This window comes from Staurois parvus, unplaced genomic scaffold (assembly GCF_062004578.1).
Source record: "Staurois parvus isolate SC_StPar_1 unplaced genomic scaffold, SC_StPar_1.0 ptg000118l, whole genome shotgun sequence".
In the NCBI taxonomy this organism is placed as follows: domain Eukaryota; kingdom Metazoa; phylum Chordata; class Amphibia; order Anura; family Ranidae; genus Staurois; species Staurois parvus.
The window spans coordinates 9546765-9570911 of NW_028317914.1; positions in this window are offsets into that span (position 1 = coordinate 9546765).

Below are 24147 nucleotides of genomic sequence, written 5' to 3' on the forward strand. Positions count from 1 at the left end.
GGATCGTCAATTAAATTTGGCTTCACCTTCTTGCTGCTATTGGGTTAGAGGCTTAGTCCCCACAAGGAACGAGACTGCGATCTACCCTCTTTCCTTTCTGTATTATTGCTTCTCGGCCCTTTTGGCCATGATCAAGTTTGGTATCGACCTAGGCTCTTAGGGGTGTCCCTGCTGTTCAGCTGCGTCGTTGAGAAGTTCTTTGCTCTATCCAAGCCTTTTGGTCCTTGTGGGATACCCTCTGCTCGGCCTGGTAGGATCGTCAATTAAATTTGGCTTCACCTTCTTACTGCTATTGGGTCAGAGGCTTAGTCCCCACAAGGAACGAGACTGCGATCTACCCTCTTTCCTTTCTGTATTATTGCTTCTCGGCCTTTTGGCCATGATCAAGTTTGGTATCGACCTAGGCCCTTAGGGGTGTCCCGGCTGTTCAGCTGCGTCGTTGAGAAGTTCTTCGATCTATCCAAGCCTTTTGGTCCTTGTGGGGTACCCTCTGCTCGGCCTGGTAGGATCGTCAATTAAATTTGGCTTCACCTACTTGCTGCTATTGGGTTAGAGGCTTAGTCCCCACAAGGAACGAGACTGCGATCTACCCTACTGTCCTCTTTCCTTTCTGTATTATTGCTACTCGGCCTTTTGGCCATGATCAAGTTTAGTATCGACCTAGGCCCTTAGGGGTGTCCCTGCTGTTCAGCTGCGTCGTTGAGAAGTTCTTTGCTCTATCCAAGCCTTTTGGTCCTTGTGGGATACCCTCTGCTCGGCCTGGTAGGATCGTCAATTAAATTTGGCTTCACCTTCTTACTGCTATTGGGTCAGAGGCTTAGTCCCCACAAGGAACGAGACTGCGATCTACCCTCTTTCCTTTCTGTATTATTGCTTCTCGGCCTTTTGGCCATGATCAAGTTTGGTATCGACCTAGGCCCTTAGGGGTGTCCCGGCTGTTCAGCTGCGTCGTTGAGAAGTTCTTCGATCTATCCAAGCCTTTTGGTCCTTGTGGGGTACCCTCTGCTCGGCCTGGTAGGATCGTCAATTAAATTTGGCTTCACCTACTTGCTGCTATTGGGTTAGAGGCTTAGTCCCCACAAGGAACGAGACTGCGATCTACCCTCTTTCCGTTCTGTATTATTGCTTCTCGGCCTTTTGGCAATGATCAAGTTTGGTATCGACCTAGGCCCTTAGGGGTGTCCCTGCTGTCCAGCTGCGTCGTTGAGAAGTTCTTCGATCTATCCAAGCCTATCGGTCCTTTTGGGGAACCCTCTGCTCAGCCTGGTAGGATCCTCAATTAAATTTGGGCTTCTCCTACTTGCTGCTATTGGGGTAGAAGCTTAGTCCCCACAAGGAAGGAGACTGCGATCTACCATACTGCCCTCTTTCCTATCTGCATTATTGCTTCTCGGCCTTTTGGCCATGATCAAGTTTGGTATCTGTGAATAAACTTCACTACAATTGAAACACTTTAGACCTTTCAGACTGAAGGCATCTATGTGGAAGAGAGCTCTGCATTGATTAAAGAAGGGGAAATGTGTCGGGACATTACAGATGATCATTGCTGACCACTGCATCACCCGCCATAAGATAACAGCAACAACCCTTTTAAATCTGTTCTCTGTTTTTTGAATGAAAAGGGTTGTTCTTATGTAGATCTCTGTAAACAAGTCTGGAAAGGAAGAAGGAAGGTTCTAGGATGAGGCTTATCACAAACAGGCATCTAACACAAAAAATACGATGACTAGCATGGAGTAGTTTAGCGTAGTGTAGTTTAGTGTAGGTCCTGCCCTAAAAGAGTCTACCTTGTCGTGGTGGGCAGGCTTGTCATCTTATGGTTAAAAATGTCAAAATTGGAGAAAGAATCCATTGTCTCTGGGCTGTTTCATTTTTGACCATGGGATTCAACTAAAAGACTCTAAGATTTCACTTAGGCAGAGCAGAAAAAAATAGTTATATGTCTATATTTATAGAAAAAAGATACAGACAGTAATCTGTACAAAACATTTTAAAGTGGATTTGTATGTTGTCAGAATTTTTAATGTTACACGTTTATTCCTTCTTTTTTATGTCGGCAACATTTCTCTGAATGTAATGTTTAACCACTTCAAGTCCGGACACTTTTACCCCCTTCCTGTCCAGGCCAATTTTCAGCTTTCAGAGGTCCCGTACGACGATCAGTGTTCCACTGTGTACAGAGGACACAACGGGCACTGGATTGCACTGCTGTGTGCTCCAAGGGAGCGCGCACAAGCAGGGGTCGGGAAGGCCATTTATAAACGGCCACCTGACCCTGCACTTTCACCGTCCGGTCATTTATATACAACCGGACGGGAGGTGGTTAATAAATCCTAGCGCTTCATTTAAAGAGTAACTCCACTTTTACGGGGAAATACAAATGACACCTACAATTCCTACACAAATCACATTATCTTTCATTGTTATTAACAAGCAACTTCCCTTCCTAATCTACAGGGGCCCTCCAGGAGGTGTCATTTCCTGCTGTGTAACTGGTAGGCTGATATTCCCACAAGTTGGCACTGACATCAGTCAGATGATGGGCGTCCCCTCCAACAACCATCATCTCTACAGGTTTGCAGACCCTACCACTTTCTCCACAGGTACCCCGCAGGATCAGCCGCCGATCGATCACTGCAAAAGTCGTTCCCGTGTATTTGGTTCAAGAACACACGTGGATCTATCTGCACAATAACAAAAGGTAAGAATCTCCAAACCTTTCACAACCATAAAAATATACATTAATCACCCAGAGGGGAGTGTTGTCCTCTCAACAAAAGTGGAGTTACTCTTTAAAGCAATACAGGACTGAAGATCATTTCTGAATGATTGTCAGCTCTTGTGCCCAGACTTTACATTCCTGCATTAGCACTTCTTGGTCTTTTGATCAAATTTTGCTGCGTCGTTAGCCTGAGGGGTTTCCCTGCTGTCCAGCTACTTCGTTGAGAAGTTCTTCGATCTATCCAAGCCTTTTGGTGCTTGTGCGGTACCCTCTGCTCGGCTTGGTAGGATCGTCAATTAAATTTGGCTTCACCTACTTGCTGCTATTGGGTTAGAGGCTTAGTCCCCACAAGGAACGAGACTGTGATCTACTCTACTGTACTCTTTCCTTTCTGATTTATTGCTTCTCGGCCTTTTGGCCATGATCAAGTTTGTTATCCACCTAGGCCCTTAGGGGTGTCCCTGCTGTTCAGCTGCGTCGTTGAGAAGTTCTTTGCTCTATCCAAGCCTTTTGGTCCTTGTGGGGTACCCTCTGCTCGGCCTGGTAGGATCGTCAATTAAATTTGGCTTCACCTTCTTGCTGCTATTGGGTTAGAGGCTTAGTCCCCGCAAGCAACGAGACTGCGATCTACCCTACTGTCCTCTTTTCTTTCTGTATTATTGCTTCTCGGCCTTTTGGCCATGATCAAGTTTAGTATCGACCTAGGCCCTTAGGGGTGTCCCTGCTGTTCAGCTGCATCGTTGAGAAGTTCTTTGCTCTATCCAAGCCTTTTGGTCCTTGTGGGATACCCTCTGCTCGGCCTGGTAGGATCGTCAATTAAATTTGGCTTCACCTTCTTACTGCTATTGGGTCAGAGGCTTAGTCCCCACAAGGAACGAGCCTGCGATCTACCCTCTTTCCTTTCTGTATTATTGCTTCTCGGCCTTTTGGCCATGATCAAGTTTGGTATCGACCTAGGCCCTTAGGGGTGTCCCGGCTGTTCAGCTGCGTCGTTGAGAAGTTCTTCGATCTATCCAAGCCTTTTGGTCCTTGTGGGGTACCCTCTGCTCGGCCTGGTAGGATCGTCAATTAAATTTGGCTTCACCTACTTGCTGCTATTGGGTTAGAGGCTTAGTCCCCACAAGGAACGAGACTGCGATCTACCCTACTGTCCTCTTTCCTTTCTGTATTATTGCTACTCGGCCTTTTGGCCATGATCAAGTTTAGTATCGACCTAGGCCCTTAGGGGTGTCCCTGCTGTTCAGCTGCGTCGTTGAGAAATTCTTTGCTCTATCCAAGCCTTTTGGTCCTTGTGGGATACCCTCTGCTCGGCCTGGTAGGATCGTCAATTAAATTTGGCTTCACCTTCTTACTGCTATTGGGTCAGAGGCTTAGTTCCCACAAGGAACGAGACTGCGATCTACCCTCTTTCCTTTCTGTATTATTGCTTCTCGGCCTTGTGGCCATGATCAAGTTTGGTATCGACCTAGGCCCTTAGGGGTGTCCCGGCTGTCCAGCAGCGTCGTTGAGAAGTTCTTCGATCTATCCAAGCCTTTTGGTCCTTGTGGGGTACCCTCTGCTCGGCCTGGTAGGATCGTCAATTAAATTTGGCTTCACCTTCTTGCTGCTATTGGGTTAGAGGCTTAGTCCCCACAAGGAACGAGACTGCGATCTACCCTCTTTCCTTTCTGTATTACTGCTTCTCGGCCTTGTGGCCATGATCAAGTTTGGTATCGACCTAGGCCCTTAGGGGTGTCCCGGCTGTCCAGCAGCGTCGTTGAGAAGTTCTTCGATCTATCCAAGCCTTTTGGTCCTTGTGGGGTACCCTCTGCTCGGCCTGTTAGGATCGTCAATTAAATTTGGCTTCACCTACTTGCTGCTATTGGGTTAGAGGCTTAGTCCCCACAAGGAACGAGACTGCGATCTACCCTACTGTCCTCTTTCCTTTCTGTATTATTGCTACTCGGCCTTTTGGCCATGATCAAGTTTAGTATCGACCTAGGCCCTTAGGGGTGTCTCTGCTGTCCATCTGCGTCGTTAAGAAGTTCTTCGATCTATCCAAGCCCTTTGGTCTTTTTGGGGTACCCTTTGCTCGGCCTGGTAGGATCGTCAATAAAATTTGGCTTCACCTACTAGCTGCTATTGGGTTAGAGGCTTAGTCCCCACAAGGAACGAGACTGCGATCTTCCCTACTGTCCTCTTTTCTTTCTGCAATATTGCTTCTCGGCCTTTTGGCCATGATCAAGTTTGGTATCTACCTAGGCTCTTAGGGGTGTCCCTGCTATCCAGCTTCGTCGTTGAGAAGTTCTTCGATCTATCCAAGCCTTTTGGACCTTTTGGGGTACCCTCTGCTCGGCCTGGTAGGATCGTCAACTAAATTTGGCTTCACCTACTTGCTGCTATTGTGTTAGAGGCTTAGTCCCCACAAGAAACGAGACTGCGATCTACCCTCTTTCCTTTCTGTATTATTGCTTCTCGGCCTTTTGGCTATGATCAAGTTTGTTATCCACCTAGGCCCTTAGGGGTGTCCCTGCTGTTCAGCTGCGTCGTTGAGAAGTTCTTTGCTCTATCCAAGCCTTTTGGTCTTTGTGGGGTACCCTCTGCTCGGCCTGGTAGGATCGTCAATTAAATTTGGCTTCACCTTCTTGCTGCTATTGGGTTAGAGGCTTAGTCCCCGCAAGCAACGAGACTGCGATCTACCCTACTGTCCTCTTTTCTTTCTGTATTATTGCTTCTCGGCCTTTTGGCCATGATCAAGTTTAGTATCGACCTAGGCCCTTAGGGGTGTCCCTGCTGTTCAGCTGCGTCGTTGAGAAGTTCTTTACTCTATCCAAGCCTTTTGGTCCTTGTGGGGTACCCTCTGCTCGGCCTGGTAGGATCGTCAATTAAATTTGGCTTCACCTTCTTACTGCTATTGGGTCAGAGGCTTAGTCCCCACAAGGAACGAGACTGCGATCTACCCTCTTTCCTTTCTGTATTATTGCTTCTCGGCCTTTTGGCCATGATCAAGTTTGGTATCGACCTAGGCCGTTAGGGGTGTCCCGGCTGTTCAGCTGCGTCGTTGAGAAGTTCTTCGATCTATCCAAGCCTTTTGGTCCTTGTGGGGTACCCTCTGCTCGGCCTGGTAGGATCGTCAATTTAATTTGGCTTCACCTACTTGCTGCTATTGGGTTAGAGGCTTAGTCCCCACAAGGAACGAGACTGCGATCTACCCTCTTTCCTTTCTGTATTATTGCTTCTCGGCCTTTTGGCAATGATCAAGTTTGGTATCGACCTAGGCCCTTAGGGGTGTCCCTGCTGTCCAGCTGCGTCGTTGAGAAGTTCTTCGATCTATCCAAGCCTTTTGGTCCTTTTGGGGAACCCGCTGCTCAGCCTGGTAGGATCCTCAATTAAATTTGGGCTTCTCCTACTTGCTGCTATTGGGGTAGAAGCTTAGTCCCCACAAGGAAGGAGACTGCGATCTACCATACTGCCCTCTTTCCTATCTGCATTATTGCTTCTCGGCCTTTTGGCCATGATCAAGTTTGGTATCTGTGAATAAACTTCACTACAATTGAAACACTTTAGACCTTTGAGACTGAAGGCATCTATGTGGAAGAGAGCTCTGCATTGATTAAAGAAGGGGAAATGTGTCGGGACATTACAGATGATCATTGCTGACCACTGCATCACCCGCCATAAGATAACAGCAACAACCCTTTTAAATCTGTTCTCTGTTTTTTGAATGAAAAGGGTTGTTCTTATGTAGATCTCTGTAAACAAGTCTGGAAAGGAAGAAGGAAGGTTCTAGGATGAGGCTTATCACAAACAGGCATCTAACACAAAAAATACGATGACTAGCATGGAGTAGTTTAGCGTAGTGTAGTTTAGTGTAGGTCCTGCCCTAAAAGAGTCTACCTTGTCGTGGTGGGCAGGCTTGTCATCTTATGGTTAAAAATGTCAAAATTGGAGAAAGAATCCATTGTCTCTGGGCTGTTTCATTTTTGACCATGGGATTCAACTAAAAGACTCTAAGATTTCACTTAGGCAGAGCAGAAAAAAATAGTTATATGTCTATATTTATAGAAAAAAGATACAGACAGTAATCTGTACAAAACATTTTAAAGTGGCTTTGTATGTTGTCAGAATTTTTAATGTTACACGTTTATTCCTTCTTTTTTATGTCGGCAACATTTCTCTGAATGTAATGTTTAACCACTTCAAGTCCGGACACTTTTACCCCCTTCCTGTCCAGGCCAATTTTCAGCTTTCAGAGGTCCCGTACGACGATCAGTGTTCCACTGTGTACAGAGGACACAACGGGCACTGGATTGCACTGCTGTGCGCTCCAAGGGAGCGCGCACAAGCAGGGGGCGGGAAGGACATTTATAAGCGGCCACCTGACCCTGCACTTTCACCGTCCGGTCATTTATATACAACCGGACGGGAGGTGGTTAATAAATCCTAGCGCTTCATTTAAAGAGTAACTCCACTTTTACGGGGAAATACAAATGACACCTACAATTCCTACACAAATCACATTATCTTTCATTGTTATTAACAAGCAACTTCCCTTCCTAATCTACAGGGGCCCTCCAGGAGGTGTCATTTCCTGCTGTGTAACTGGTAGGCTGATATTCCCACAAGTTGGCACTGACATCAGTCAGATGATGGGCGTCCCCTCCAACAACCATCATCTCTACAGGTTTGCAGACCCTACCACTTTCTCCACAGGTACCCCGCAGTAGCAGCCGCCGATCGATCACTGCAAAAGTCGTTCCCGTGTATTTGGTTCAAGAACACACGTGGATCTATCTGCACAATAACAAAAGGTAAGAATCTCCAAACCTTTCACAACCATAAAAATATACATTAATCACCCAGAGGGGAGTGTTGTCCTCTCAACAAAAGTGGAGTTACTCTTTAAAGCAATACAGGACTGAAGATCATTTCTGAATGATTGTCAGCTCTTGTGCCCAGACTTTACATTCCTGCATTAGCACTTCTTGGTCTTTTGATCAAATTTTGCAGCGTCGTTAGCCTGAGGGGTTTCCCTGCTGTCCAGCTACTTCGTTGAGAAGTTCTTCGATCTATCCAAGCCTTTTGGTGCTTGTGCGGTACCCTCTGCTCGGCTTGGTAGGATCGTCAATTAAATTTGGCTTCACCTACTTGCTGCTATTGGGTTAGAGGCTTAGTCCCCACAAGGAACGAGACTGTGATCTACTCTACTGTACTCTTTCCTTTCTGATTTATTGCTTCTCGGCCTTTTGGCCATGATCAAGTTTGTTATCCACCTAGGCCCTTAGGGGTGTCCCTGCTGTTCAGCTGCGTCGTTGAGAAGTTCTTTGCTCTATCCAAGCCTTTTGGTCCTTGTGGGGTACCCTCTGCTCGGCCTGGTAGGATCGTCAATTAAATTTGGCTTCACCTTCTTGCTGCTATTGGGTTAGAGGCTTAGTCCCCGCAAGCAACGAGACTGCGATCTACCCTACTGTCCTCTTTTCTTTCTGTATTATTGCTTCTCGGCCTTTTGGCCATGATCAAGTTTAGTATCGACCTAGGCCCTTAGGGGTGTCCCTGCTGTTCAGCTGCGTCGTTGAGAAGTTCTTTGCTCTATCCAAGCCTTTTGGTCCTTGTGGGATACCCTCTGCTCGGCCTGGTAGGATCGTCAATTAAATTTGGCTTCACCTTCTTACTGCTATTGGGTCAGAGGCTTAGTCCCCACAAGGAACGAGCCTGCGATCTACCCTCTTTCCTTTCTGTATTATTGCTTCTCGGCCTTTTGGCCATGATCAAGTTTGGTATCGACCTAGGCCCTTAGGGGTGTCCCGGCTGTTCAGCTGCGTCGTTGAGAAGTTCTTCGATCTATCCAAGCCTTTTGGTCCTTGTGGGGTACCCTCTGCTCGGCCTGGTAGGATCGTCAATTAAATTTGGCTTCACCTTCTTGCTGCTATTGGGTTAGAGGCTTAGTCCCCACAAGGAACGAGACTGCGATCTACCCTCTTTCCTTTCTGTATTATTGCTTCTCGGCCCTTTTGGCAATGATCAAGTTTGGTATCGACCTAGGCTCTTAGGGGTGTCCCTGCTGTTCAGCTGCATCGTTGAGAAGTTCTTTGCTCTATCCAAGCCTTTTGGTCCTTGTGGGATACCCTCTGCTCGGCCTGGTAGGATCGTCAATTAAATTTGGCTTCACCTTCTTACTGCTATTGGGTCAGAGGCTTAGTCCCCACAAGGAACGAGACTGCGATCTACCCGCTTTCCTTTCTGTATTATTGCTTCTCGGCCTTTTGGCCATGATCAAGTTTGGTATCGACCTAGGCCCTTAGGGGTGTCCGGCTGTTCAGCTGCGTCGTTGAGAAGTTCTTCGATCTATCCAAGCCTTTTGGTCCTTGTGGGGTACCCTCTGCTCGGTCTGGTAGGATCGTCAATTAGATTTGGCTTCACCTACTTGCTGCTATTGGGTTAGAGGCTTAGTCCCCACAAGGAACGAGACTGCGATCTACCCTACTGTCCTCTTTCCTTTCTGTATTATTGCTACTCGGCCTTTTGGCCATGATCAAGTTTAGTATCGACCTAGGCCCTTAGGGGTGTCCCTGCTGTTCAGCTGCGTCGTTGAGAAGTTCTTTGCTCTATCCAAGCCTTTTGGTCCTTGTGGGATACCCTCTGCTCGGCCTGGTAGGATCGTCAATTAAATTTGGCTTCACCTTCTTACTGCTATTGGGTCAGAGGCTTAGTTCCCACAAGGAACGAGACTGCGATCTACCCTCTTTCCTTTCTGTATTATTGCTTCTCGGCCTTGTGGCCATGATCAAGTTTGGTATCGACCTAGGCCCTTAGGGGTGTCCCGGCTGTCCAGCAGCGTCGTTGAGAAGTTCTTCGATCTATCCAAGCCTTTTGGTCCTTGTGGGGTACCCTCTGCTCGGCCTGGTAGGATCGTCAATTAAATTTGGCTTCACCTTCTTGCTGCTATTGGGTTAGAGGCTTAGTCCCCACAAGGAACGAGACTGCGATCTACCCTCTTTCCTTTCTGTATTATTGCTTCTCGGCCTTGTGGCCATGATCAAGTTTGGTATCGACCTAGGCCCTTAGGGGTGTCCCGGCTGTCCAGCAGCGTCGTTGAGAAGTTCTTCGATCTATCCAAGCCTTTTGGTCCTTGTGGGGTACCCTCTGCTCGGCCTGGTAGGATCGTCAATTAAATTTGGCTTCACCTACTTGCTGCTATTGGGTTAGAGGCTTAGTCCCAAAAGGAACGAGACTGCGATCTACCCTACTGTCCTCTTTCCTTTCTGTATTATTGCTACTCGGCCTTTTGGCCATGATCAAGTTTAGTATCGACCTAGGCCCTTAGGGGTGTCTCTGCTGTCCATCTGCGTCGTTAAGAAGTTCTTCGATCTATCCAAGCCCTTTGGTCTTTTTGGGGTACCCTTTGCTCGGCCTGGTAGGATCGTCAATAAAATTTGGCTTCACCTACTAGCTGCTATTGGGTTAGAGGCTTAGTCCCCACAAGGAACGAGACTGCGATCTTCCCTACTGTCCTCTTTTCTTTCTGCAATATTGCTTCTCGGCCTTTTGGCCATGATCAAGTTTGGTATCTACCTAGGCCCTTAGGGGTGTCCCTGCTCTCCAGCTTCGTCGTTGAGAAGTTCTTCGATCTATCCAAGCCTTTTGGACCTTTTGGGGTACCCTCTGCTCGACCTGGTAGGATCGTCAACTAAATTTGGCTTCACCTACTTGCTGCTATTGTGTTAGAGGCTTAGTCCCCACAAGAAACGAGAATGCGATCTACCCTCTTTCCTTTCTGTATTATTGCTTCTCGGCCTTTTGGCTATGATCAAGTTTGTTATCCACCTAGGCCCTTAGGGGTGTCCCTGCTGTTCAGCTGCGTCGTTGAGAAGTTCTTTGCTCTATCCAAGCCTTTTGGTCTTTGTGGGGTACCCTCTGCTCGGCCTGGTAGGATCGTCAATTAAATTTGGCTTCACCTTCTTGCTGCTATTGTGTTAGAGGCTTAGTCCCCGCAAGCAACGAGACTGCGATCTACCCTACTGTCCTCTTTTCTTTCTGTATTATTGCTTCTCGGCCTTTTGGCCATGATCAAGTTTAGTATCGACCTAGGCCCTTAGGGGTGTCCCTGCTGTTCAGCTGCGTCGTTGAGAAGTTCTTTGCTCTATCCAAGCCTTTTGGTCCTTGTGGGGTACCCTCTGCTCGGCCTGGTAGGATCGTCAATTAAATTTGGCTTCATCTTCTTACTGCTATTGGGTCAGAGGCTTAGTCCCCACAAGGAACGAGACTGCGATCTACCCTCTTTCCTTTCTGTATTATTGCTTCTCGGCCTTTTGGCCATGATCAAGTTTGGTATCGACCTAGGCCCTTAGGGGTGTCCCGGCTGTTCAGCTGCGTCGTTGAGAAGTTCTTCGATCTATCCAAGCCTTTTGGTCCTTGTGGGGTACCCTCTGCTCGGCCTGGTAGGATCGTCAATTAAATTTGGCTTCACCTACTTGCTGCTATTGGGTTAGAGGCTTAGTCCCCACAAGGAACGAGACTGCGATCTTCCCTCTTTCCTTTCTGTATTATTGCTTCTCGGCCTTTTGGCAATGATCAAGTTTGGTATCGACCTAGGCCCTTAGGGGTGTCCCTGCTGTCCAGCTGCGTCGTTGAGAAGTTCTTCGATCTATCCAAGCCTATCAGTCCTTTTGGGGAACCCTCTGCTCAGCCTGGTAGGATCCTCAATTAAATTTGGGCTTCTCCTACTTGCTGCTATTGGGGTAGAAGCTTAGTCCCCACAAGGAAGGAGACTGCGATCTACCATACTGCCCTCTTTCCTATCTGCATTATTGCTTCTCGGCCTTTTGGCCATGATCAAGTTTGGTATCTGTGAATAAACTTCACTACAATTGAAACACTTTAGACCTTTGAGACTGAAGGCATCTATGTGGAAGAGAGCTCTGCATTGATTAAAGAAGGGGAAATGTGTCGGGACATTACAGATGATCATTGCTGACCACTGCATCACCCGCCATAAGATAACAGCAACAACCCTTTTAAATCTGTTCTCTGTTTTTTGAATGAAAAGGGTTGTTCTTATGTAGATCTCTGTAAACAAGTCTGGAAAGGAAGAAGGAAGGTTCTAGGATGAGGCTTATCACAAACAGGCATCTAACACAAAAAATACGATGACTAGCATGGAGTAGTTTAGCGTAGTGTAGTTTAGTGTAGGTCCTGCCCTAAAAGAGTCTACCTTGTCGTGGTGGGCAGGCTTGTCATCTTATGGTTAAAAATGTCAAAATTGGAGAAAGAATCCATTGTCTCTGGGCAGTTTCATTTTTGACCATGGGATTCAACTAAAAGACTCTAAGATTTCACTTAGGCAGAGCAGAAAAAAATAGTTATATGTCTATATTTATAGAAAAAAGATACAGACAGTAATCTGTACAAAACATTTTAAAGTGGCTTTGTATGTTGTCAGAATTTTTAATGTTACACGTTTATTCCTTCTTTTTTATGTCGGCAACATTTCTCTGAATGTAATGTTTAACCACTTCAAGTCCGGACACTTTTACCCCCTTCCTGTCCAGGCCAATTTTCAGCTTTCAGAGGTCCCGTACGACGATCAGTGTTCCACTGTGTACAGAGGACACAACGGGCACTGGATTGCACTGCTGTGCGCTCCAAGGGAGCGCGCACAAGCAGGGGGCGGGAAGGACATTTATAAGCGGCCACCTGACCCTGCACTTTCACCGTCCGGTCATTTATATACAACCGGACGGGAGGTGGTTAATAAATCCTAGCGCTTCATTTAAAGAGTAACTCCACTTTTACGGGGAAATACAAATGACACCTACAATTCCTACACAAATCACATTATCTTTCATTGTTATTAACAAGCAACTTCCCTTCCTAATCTACAGGGGCCCTCCAGGAGGTGTCATTTCCTGCTGTGTAACTGGTAGGCTGATATTCCCACAAGTTGGCACTGACATCAGTCAGATGATGGGCGTCCCCTCCAACAACCATCATCTCTACAGGTTTGCAGACCCTACCACTTTCTCCACAGGTACCCCGCAGGAGCAGCCGCCGATCGATCACTGCAAAAGTCGTTCCCGTGTATTTGGTTCAAGAACACACGTGGATCTATCTGCACAATAACAAAAGGTAAGAATCTCCAAACCTTTCACAACCATAAAAATATACATTAATCACCAAGAGGGGAGTGTTGTCCTCTCAACAAAAGTGGAGTTACTCTTTAAAGCAATACAGGACTGAAGATCATTTCTGAATGATTGTCAGCTCTTGTGCCCAGACTTTACATTCCTGCATTAGCACTTCTTGGTCTTTTGATCAAATTTTGCTGCGTCGTTAGCCTGAGGGGTTTCCCTGCAGTCCAGCTACTTCGTTGAGAAGTTCTTCGATCTATCCAAGCCTTTTGGTGCTTGTGCGGTACCCTCTGCTCGGCTTGGTAGGATCGTCAATTAAATTTGGCTTCACCTACTTGCTGCTATTGGGTTAGAGGCTTAGTCCCCACAAGGAACGAGACTGTGATCTACTCTACTGTACTCTTTCCTTTCTGATTTATTGCTTCTCGGCCTTTTGGCCATGATCAAGTTTGTTATCCACCTAGGCCCTTAGGGGTGTCCCTGCTGTTCAGCTGCGTCGTTGAGAAGTTCTTTGCTCTATCCAAGCCTTTTGGTCCTTGTGGGGTACCCTCTGCTCGGCCTGGTAGGATCGTCAATTAAATTTGGCTTCACCTTCTTGCTGCTATTGGGTTAGAGGCTTAGTCCCCGCAAGCAACGAGACTGCGATCTACCCTACTGTCCTCTTTTCTTTCTGTATTATTGCTTCTCGGCCTTTTGGCCATGATCAAGTTTAGTATCGACCTAGGCCCTTAGGGGTGTCCCTGCTGTTCAGCTGCGTCGTTGAGAAGTTCTTTGCTCTATCCAAGCCTTTTGGTCCTTGTGGGATACCCTCTGCTCGGCCTGGTAGGATCGTCAATTAAATTTGGCTTCACCTTCTTACTGCTATTGGGTCAGAGGCTTAGTCCCCACAAGGAACGAGACTGCGATCTACCCTCTTTCCTTTCTGTATTATTGCTTCTCGGCCTTTTGGCCATGATCAAGTTTGGTATCGACCTAGGCCCTTAGGGGTGTCCCGGCTGTTCAGCTGCGTCGTTGAGAAGTTCTTCGATCTATCCAAGCCTTTTGGTCCTTGTGGGGTACCCTCTGCTCGGCCTGGTAGAATCGTCAATTAAATTTGGCTTCACCTACTTGCTGCTATTGGGTTAGAGGCTTAGTCCCCACAAGGAACGAGACTGCGATCTACCCTACTGTCCTCTTTCCTTTTTGTATTATTGCTACTCGGCCTTTTGGCCATGATCAAGTTTAGTATCGACCTAGGCCCTTAGGGGTGTCCCTGCTGTTCAGCTGCGTCGTTGAGAAGTTCTTTGCTCTATCCAAGCCTTTTGGTCCTTGTGGGATACCCTCTGCTCGGCCTGGTAGGATCGTCAATTAAATTTGGCTTCACCTTCTTGCTGCTATTGGGTTAGAGGCTTAGTCCCCACAAGGAACGAGACTGCGATCTACCCTCTTTCCTTTCTGTATTATTGCTTCTCGGCCCTTTTGGCCATGATCAAGTTTGGTATCGACCTAGGCTCTTAGGGGTGTCCCTGCTGTTCAGCTGCGTCGTTGAGAAGTTCTTTGCTCTATCCAAGCCTTTTGGTCCTTGTGGGATACCCTCTGCTCGGCCTGGTAGGATCGTCAATTAAATTTGGCTTCATCTTCTTACTGCTATTGGGTCAGAGGCTTAGTCCCCACAAGGAACGAGACTGCGATCTACCCTCTTTCCTTTCTGTATTATTGCTTCTCGGCCTTTTGGCCATGATCAAGTTTGGTATCGACCTAGGCCCTTAGGGGTGTCCCGGCTGTTCAGCTGCGTCGTTGAGAAGTTCTTCGATCTATCCAAGCCTTTTGGTCCTTGTGGTGTACCCTCTGCTCGGCCTGGTAGGATCGTCAATTAAATTTGGCTTCACCTACTTGCTGCTATTGGGTTAGAGGCTTAGTCCCCACAAGGAACGAGACTGCGATCTACCCTACTGTCCTCTTTCCTTTCTGTATTATTGCTACTCGGCCTTTTGGCCATGATCAAGTTTAGTATCGACCTAGGCCCTTAGGGGTGTCCATGCTGTTCAGCTGCGTCGTTGAGAAGTTCTTTGCTCTATCCAAGCCTTTTGGTCCTTGTGGGATACCCTCTGCTCGGCCTGGTAGGATCGTCAATTAAATTTGGCTTCACCTTCTTACTGCTATTGGGTCAGAGGCTTAGTTCCCACAAGGAACGAGACTGCGATCTACCCTCTTTCCTTTCTGTATTATTGCTTCTCGGCCTTGTGGCCATGATCAAGTTTGGTATCGACCTAGGCCCTTAGGGGTGTCCCGGCTGTCCAGCAGCGTCGTTGAGAAGTTCTTCGATCTATCCAAGCCTTTTGGTCCTTGTGGGGTACCCTCTGCTCGGCCTGGTAGGATCGTCAATTAAATTTGGCTTCACCTTCTTGCTGCTATTGGGTTAGAGGCTTAGTCCCCACAAGGAACGAGACTGCGATCTACCCTCTTTCCTTTCTGTATTATTGCTTCTCGGCCTTGTGGCCATGATCAAGTTTGGTATCGACCTAGGCCCTTAGGGGTGTCCCGGCTGTCCAGCAGCGTCGTTGAGAAGTTCTTCGATCTATCCAAGCCTTTTGGTCCTTGTGGGGTACCCTCTGCTCGGCCTGGTAGGATCGTCAATTAAATTTGGCTTCACCTACTTGCTGCTATTGGGTTAGAGGCTTAGTCCCCACAAGGAACGAGACTGCGATCTACCCTACTGTCTTCTTTCCTTTCTGTATTATTGCTACTCGGCCTTTTGGCCATGATCAAGTTTAGTATCGACCTAGGCCCTTAGGGGTGTCTCTGCTGTCCATCTGCGTCGTTAAGAAGTTCTTCGATCTATCCAAGCCCTTTGGTCTTTTTGGGGTACCCTTTGCTCGGCCTGGTAGGATCGTCAATAAAATTTGGCTTCACCTACTAGCTGCTATTGGGTTAGAGGCTTAGTCCCCACAAGGAACGAGACTGCGATCTTCCCTACTGTCCTCTTTTCTTTCTGCAATATTGCTTCTCGGCCTTTTGGCCATGATCAAGTTTGGTATCTACCTAGGCCCTTAGGGGTGTCCCTGCTATCCAGCTTCGTCGTTGAGAAGTTCTTCGATCTATCCAAGCCTTTTGGACCTTTTGGGGTACCCTCTGCTCGGCCTGGTAGGATCGTCAACTAAATTTGGCTTCACCTACTTGCTGCTATTGCGTTAGAGGCTTAGTCCCCACAAGAAACGAGACTGCGATCTACCCTCTTTCCTTTCTGTATTATTGCTTCTCGGCCTTTTGGCCATGATCAAGTTTGTTATCCACCTAGGCCCTTAGGGGTGTCCCTGCTGTTCAGCTGCGTCGTTGAGAAGTTCTTTGCTCTATCCAAGCCTTTTGGTCCTTGTGGGGTACCCTCTGCTCGGCCTGGTAGGATCGTCAATTAAATTTGGCTTCACCTTCTTACTGCTATTGGGTCAGAGGCTTAGTCCCCACAAGGAACGAGACTGCGATCTACCCTCTTTCCTTTCTGTATTATTGCTTCTCGGCCTTTTGGCCATGATCAAGTTTGGTATCGACCTAGGCCCTTAGGGGTGTCCCGGCTGTTCAGCTGCGTCGTTGAGAAGTTCTTCGATCTATCCAAGCCTTTTGGTCCTTGTGGGGTACCCTCTGCTCGGCCTGGTAGGATCGTCAATTAAATTTGGCTTCACCTACTTGCTGCTATTGGGTTAGAGGCTTAGTCCCCACAAGGAACGAGACTGCGATCTACCCTCTTTCCTTTCTGTATTATTGCTTCTCGGCCTTTTGGCAATGATCAAGTTTGGTATCGACCTAGGCCCTTAGGGGTGTCCCTGCTGTTCAGCTGCGTCGTTGAGAAGTTTTTCGATCTATCCAAGCCTATCAGTCCTTTTGGGGAACCCTCTGCTCAGCCTGGTAGGATCCTCAATTAAATTTGGGCTTCTCCTACTTGCTGCTATTGGGGTAGAAGCTTAGTCCCCACAAGGAAGGAGACTGCGATCTACCATACTGCCCTCTTTCCTATCTGCATTATTGCTTCTCGGCCTTTTGGCCATGATCAAGTTTGGTATCTGTGAATAAACTTCACTACAATTGAAACACTTTAGACCTTTCAGACTGAAGGCATCTATGTGGAAGAGAGCTCTGCATTGATTAAAGAAGGGGAAATGTGTCGGGACATTACAGATGATCATTGCTGACCACTGCATCACCCGCCATAAGATAACAGCAACAACCCTTTTAAATCTGTTCTCTGTTTTTTGAATGAAAAGGGTTGTTCTTATGTAGATCTCTGTAAACAAGTCTGGAAAGGAAGAAGGAAGGTTCTAGGATGAGGCTTATCACAAACAGGCATCTAACACAAAAAATACGATGACTAGCATGGAGTAGTTTAGCGTAGTGTAGTTTAGTGTAGGTCCTGCCCTAAAAGAGTCTACCTTGTCGTGGTGGGCAGGCTTGTCATCTTATGGTTAAAAATGTCAAAATTGGAGAAAGAATCCATTGTCTCTGGGCAGTTTCATTTTTGACCATGGGATTCAACTAAAAGACTCTAAGATTTCACTTAGGCAGAGCAGAAAAAAATAGTTATATGTCTATATTTATAGAAAAAAGATACAGACAGTAATCTGTACAAAACATTTTAAAGTGGCTTTGTATGTTGTCAGAATTTTTAATGTTACACGTTTATTCCTTCTTTTTTATGTCGGCAACATTTCTCTGAATGTAATGTTTAACCACTTCAAGTCCGGACACTTTTACCCCCTTCCTGTCCAGGCCAATTTTCAGCTTTCAGAGGTCCCGTACGACGATCAGTGTTCCACTGTGTACAGAGGACACAACGGGCACTGGATTGCACTGCTGTGCGCTCCAAGGGAGCGCGCACAAGCAGGGGGAGGGAAGGCCATTTATAAACGGCCACCTGACCCTGCACTTTCACCGTCCGGTCATTTATATACAACCGGACGGGAGGTGGTTAATAAATCCTAGCGCTTCATTTAAAGAGTAACTCCACTTTTACGGGGAAATACAAATGACACCTACAATTCCTACACAAATCACATTATCTTTCATTGTTATTAACAAGCAACTTCCCTTCCTAATCTACAGGGGCCCTCCAGGAGGTGTCATTTCCTGCTGTGTAACTGGTAGGCTGATATTCCCACAAGTTGGCACTGACATCAGTCAGATGATGGGCGTCCCCTCCAACAACCATCATCTCTACAGGTTTGCAGACCCTACCACTTTCTCCACAGGTACCCCGCAGGATCAGCCGCCGATCGATCACTGCAAAAGTCGTTCCCGTGTATTTGGTTCAAGAACACACGTGGATCTATCTGCACAATAACAAAAGGTAAGAATCTCCAAACCTTTCACAACCATAAAAATATACATTAATCACCCAGAGGGGAGTGTTGTCCTCTCAACAAAAGTGGAGTTACTCTTTAAAGCAATACAGGACTGAAGATCATTTCTGAATGATTGTCAGCTCTTGTGCCCAGACTTTACATTCCTGCATTAGCACTTCTTGGTCTTTTGATCAAATTTTGCTGCGTCGTTAGCCTGAGGGGTTTCCCTGCTGTCCAGCTACTTCGTTGAGAAGTTCTTCGATCTATCCAAGCCTTTTGGTGCTTGTGCGGTACCCTCTGCTCGGCTTGGTAGGATCGTCAATTAAATTTGGCTTCACCTACTTGCTGCTATTGGGTTAGAGGCTTAGTCCCCACAAGGAACGAGACTGTGATCTACTCTACTGTACTCTTTCCTTTCTGATTTATTGCTTCTCGGCCTTTTGGCCATGATCAAGTTTGTTATCCACCTAGGCCCTTAGGGGTGTCCCTGCTGTTCAGCTGCGTCGTTGAGAAGTTCTTTGCTCTATCCAAGCCTTTTGGTCCTTGTGGGGTACCCTCTGCTCGGCCTGGTAGGATCGTCAATTAAATTTGGCTTCACCTTCTTGCTGCTATTGGGTTAGAGGCTTAGTCCCCGCAAGCAACGAGACTGCGATCTACCCTACTGTCCTCTTTTCTTTCTGTATTATTGCTTCTCGGCCTTTTGGCCATGATCAAGTTTAGTATCGACCTAGGCCCTTAGGGGTGTCCCTGCTGTTCAGCTGCGTCGTTGAGAAGTTCTTTGCTCTATCCAAGCCTTTTGGTCCTTGTGGGATACCCTCTGCTCGGCCTGGTAGGATCGTCAATTAAATTTGGCTTCACCTTCTTACTGCTATTGGGTCAGAGGCTTAGTCCCCACAAAGAACGAGCCTGCGATCTACCCTCTTTCCTTTCTGTATTATTGCTTCTCGGCCTTTTGGCCATGATCAAGTTTGGTATCGACCTAGGCCCTTAGGGGTGTCCCGGCTGTTCAGCTGCGTCGTTGAGAAGTTCTTCGATCTATCCAAGCCTTTTGGTCCTTGTGGGGTACCCTCTGCTCGGCCTGGTAGGATCGTCAATTAAATTTGGCTTCACCTACTTGCTGCTATTGGGTTAGAGGCTTAGTCCCCACAAGGAACGAGACTGCGATCTACCCTACTGTCCTCTTTCCTTTTTGTATTATTGCTACTCGGCCTTTTGGCCATGATCAAGTTTAGTATCGACCTAGGCCCTTAGGGGTGTCCCTGCTGTTCAGCTGCGTCGTTGAGAAGTTCTTTGCTCTATCCAAGCCTTTTGGTCCTTGTGGGATACCCTCTGCTCGGCCTGGTAGGATCGTCAATTAAATTTGGCTTCACCTTCTTACTGCTATTGGGTCAGAGGCTTAGTCCCCACAAGGAACGAGACTGCGATCTACCCTCTTTCCTTTCTGTATTATTGCTTCTCGGCCCTTTTGGCCATGATCAAGTTTGGTATCGACCTAGGCTCTTAGGGGTGTCCCTGCTGTTCAGCTGCGTCGTTGAGAAGTTCTTTGCTCTATCCAAGCCTTTTGGTCCTTGTGGGATACCCTCTGCTCGGCCTGGTAGGATCGTCAATTAAATTTGGCTTCACCTTCTTACTGCTATTGGGTCAGAGGCTTAGTCCCCACAAGGAACGAGACTGCGATCTACCCTCTTTCCTTTCTGTATTATTGCTTCTCGGCCTTTTGGCCATGATCAAGTTTGGTATCGACCTAGGCCCTTAGGGGTGTCCCGGCTGTTCAGCTGCGTCGTTGAGAAGTTCTTCGATCTATCCAAGCCTTTTGGTCCTTGTGGGGTACCCTCTGCTCGGCCTGGTAGGATCGTCAATTAAATTTGGCTTCACCTACTTGCTGCTATTGGGTTAGAGGCTTAGTCCCCACAAGGAACGAGACTGCGATCTACCCTACTGTCCTCTTTCCTTTCTGTATTATTGCTACTCGGCCTTTTGGCCATGATCAAGTTTAGTATCGACCTAGGCCCTTAGGGGTGTCCCTGCTGTTCAGCTGCGTCGTTGAGAAGTTCTTTGCTCTATCCAAGCCTTTTGGTCCTTGTGGGATACCCTCTGCTCGGCCTGGTATGATCGTCAATTAAATTTGGCTTCACCTTCTTACTGCTATTGGGTCAGAGGCTTAGTTCCCACAGGGAACGAGACTGCGATCTACCCTCTTTCCTTTCTGTATTATTGCTTCTCGGCCTTGTGGCCATGATCAAGTTTGGTATCGACCTAGGCCCTTAGGGGTGTCCCGGCTTTCCAGCAGCGTCGTTGAGAAGTTCTTCGATCTATCCAAGCCTTTTGGTCCTTGTGGGGTACCCTCTGCTCGGCCTGGTAGGATCGTCAATTAAATTTGGCTTCACCTACTTGCTGCTATTGGGTTAGAGGCTTAGTCCCCACAAGGAAGGAGACTGCGATCTACCCTACTGTCCTCTTTCCTTTCTGTATTATTGCTACTCGGCCTTTTGGCCATGATCAAGTTTAGTATCGACCTAGGCCCTTAGGGGTGTCTCTGCTGTCCATCTGCGTCGTTAAGAAGTTCTTCGATCTATCCAAGCCCTTTGGTCTTTTTGGGGTACCCTTTGCTCGGCCTGGTAGGATCGTCAATAAAATTTGGCTTCACCTACTAGCTGCTATTGGGTTAGAGGCTTAGTCCCCACAAGGAACGAGACTGCGATCTTCCCTACTGTCCTCTTTTCTTTCTGCAATATTGCTTCTCGGCCTTTTGGCCATGATCAAGTTTGGTATCTACCTAGGCCCTTAGGGGTGTCCCTGCTATCCAGCTTCGTCGTTGAGAAGTTCTTCGATCTATCCAAGCCTTTTGGACCTTTTGGGGTACCCTCTGCTCGGCCTGGTAGGATCGTCAACTAAATTTGGCTTCACCTACTTGCTGCTATTGTGTTAGAGGCTTAGTCCCCACAAGAAACGAGACTGCGATCTACCCTCTTTCCTTTCTGTATTATTGCTTCTCGGCCTTTTGGCTATGATCAAGTTTGTTATCCACCTAGGCCCTTAGGGGTGTCCCTGCTGTTCAGCTGCGTCGTTGAGAAGTTCTTTGCTCTATCCAAGCCTTTTGGTCTTTGTGGGGTACCCTCTGCTCGGCCTGGTAGGATCGTCAATTAAATTTGGCTTCACCTTCTTGCTGCTATTGGGTTAGAGGCTTAGTCCCCGCAAGCAACGAGACTGCGATCTACCCTACTGTCCTCTTTTCTTTCTGTATTATTGCTTCTCGGCCTTTTGGCCATGATCAAGTTTAGTATCGACCTAGGCCCTTAGGGGTGTCCCTGCTGTTCAGCTGCGTCGTTGAGTAGTTCTTTGCTCTATCCAAGCCTTTTGGTCCTTGTGGGGTACCCTCTGCTCGGCCTGGTAGGATCGTCAATTAAATTTGGCTTCACCTTCTTACTGCTATTGGGTCAGAGGCTTAGTCCCCACAAGGAACGAGACTGCGATCTACCCTCTTTCCTTTCTGTATTATTGCTTCTCGGCCTTTTGGCAATGATCAAGTTTGGTATCGACCTAGGCCCTTAGGGGTGTCCCTGCTGTCCAGCTGCGTCGTTGAGAAGTTCTTCGATCTATCCAAGCCTATCGGTCCTTTTGGGGAACCCTCTGCTCAGCCTGGTAGGATCCTCAATTAAATTTGGGCTTCTCCTACTTGCTGCTATTGGGGTAGAAGCTTAGTCCCCACAAGGAAGGAGACTGCGATCTACCATACTGCCCTCTTTCCTATCTGCATTATTGCTTCTCGGCCTTTTGGCCATGATCAAGTTTGGTAACTGTGAATAAACTTCACTACAATTGAAACACTTTAGACCTTTCAGACTGAAGGCATCTATGTGGAAGAGAGCTCTGCATTGATTAAAGAAGGGGAAATGTGTCGGGACATTACAGATGATCATTGCTGACCACTGCATCACCCGCCATAAGATAACAGCAACAACCCTTTTAAATCTGTTCTCTGTTTTTTGAATGAAAAGGGTTGTTCTTATGTAGATCTCTGTAAACAAGTCTGGAAAGGAAGAAGGAAGGTTCTAGGATGAGGCTTATCACAAACAGGCATCTAACACAAAAAATACGATGACTAGCATGGAGTAGTTTAGCGTAGTGTAGTTTAGTGTAGGTCCTGCCCTAAAAGAGTCTACCTTGTCGTGGTGGGCAGGCTTGTCATCTTATGGTTAAAAATGTCAAAATTGGAGAAAGAATCCATTGTCTCTGGGCAGTTTCATTTTTGACCATGGGATTCAACTAAAAGACTCTAAGATTTCACTTAGGCAGAACAGAAAAAAATAGTTATATGTCTATATTTATAGAAAAAAGATACAGACAGTAATCTGTACAAAACATTTTAAAGTGGCTTTGTATGTTGTCAGAATTTTTAATGTTACACGTTTATTCCTTCTTTTTTATGTCGGCAACATTTCTCTGAATGTAATGTTTAACCACTTCAAGTCCGGACACTTTTACCCCCTTCCTGTCCAGGCCAATTTTCAGCTTTCAGAGGTCCCGTACGACGATCAGTGTTCCACTGTGTACAGAGGACACAACGGGCACTGGATTGCACTGCTGTGCGCTCCAAGGGAGCGCGCACAAGCAGGGGGCGGGAAGGCCATTTATAAACGGCCACCTGACCCTGCACTTTCACCGTCCGGTCATTTATATACAACCGGACGGGAGGTGGTTAATAAATCCTAGCGCTTCATTTAAAGAGTAACTCCACTTTTACGGGGAAATACAAATGACACCTACAATTCCTACACAAATCACATTATCTTTCATTGTTATTAACAAGCAACTTCCCTTCCTAATCTACAGGGGCCCTCCAGGAGGTGTCATTTCCTGCTGTGTAACTGGTAGGCTGATATTCCCACAAGTTGGCACTGACATCAGTCAGATGATGGGCGTCCCCTCCAACAACCATCATCTCTACAGGTTTGCAGACCCTACCACTTTCTCCACAGGTACCCCGCAGGATCAGCCGCCGATCGATCACTGCAAAAGTCGTTCCCGTGTATTTGGTTCAAGAACACACGTGGATCTATCTGCACAATAACAAAAGGTAAGAATCTCCAAACCTTTCACAACCATAAAAATATACATTAATCACCCAGAGGGGAGTGTTGTCCTCTCAACAAAAGTGGAGTTACTCTTTAAAGCAATACAGGACTGAAGATCATTTCTGAATGATTGTCAGCTCTTGTGCCCAGACTTTACATTCCTGCATTAGCACTTCTTGGTCTTTTGATCAAATTTTGCTGCGTCGTTAGCCTGAGGGGTTTCCCTGCTGTCCAGCTACTTCGTTGAGAAGTTCTTCGATCTATCCAAGCCTTTTGGTGCTTGTGCGGTACCCTCTGCTCGGCTTGGTAGGATCGTCAATTAAATTTGGCTTCACCTACTTGCTGCTATTGGGTTAGAGGCTTAGTCCCCACAAGGAACGAGACTGTGATCTACTCTACTGTACTCTTTCCTTTCTGATTTATTGCTTCTCGGCCTTTTGGCCATGATCAAGTTTGTTATCCACCTAGGCCCTTAGGGGTGTCCCTGCTGTTCAGCTGCGTCGTTGAGAAGTTCTTTGCTCTATCCAAGCCTTTTGGTCCTTGTGGGGTACCCTCTGCTCGGCCTGGTAGGATCGTCAATTAAATTTGGCTTCACCTTCTTGCTGCTATTGGGTTAGAGGCTTAGTCCCCGCAAGCAACGAGACTGCGATCTACCCTACTGTCCTCTTTTCTTTCTGTATTATTGCTTCTCGGCCTTTTGGCCATGATCAAGTTTAGTATCGACCTAGGCCCTTAGGGGTGTCCCTGCTGTTCAGCTGCGTCGTTGAGAAGTTCTTTGCTCTATCCAAGCCTTTTGGTCCTTGTGGGATACCCTCTGCTCGGCCTGGTAGGATCGTCAATTAAATTTGGCTTCACCTTCTTACTGCTATTGGGTCAGAGGCTTAGTCCCCACAAAGAACGAGCCTGCGATCTACCCTCTTTCCTTTCTGTATTAT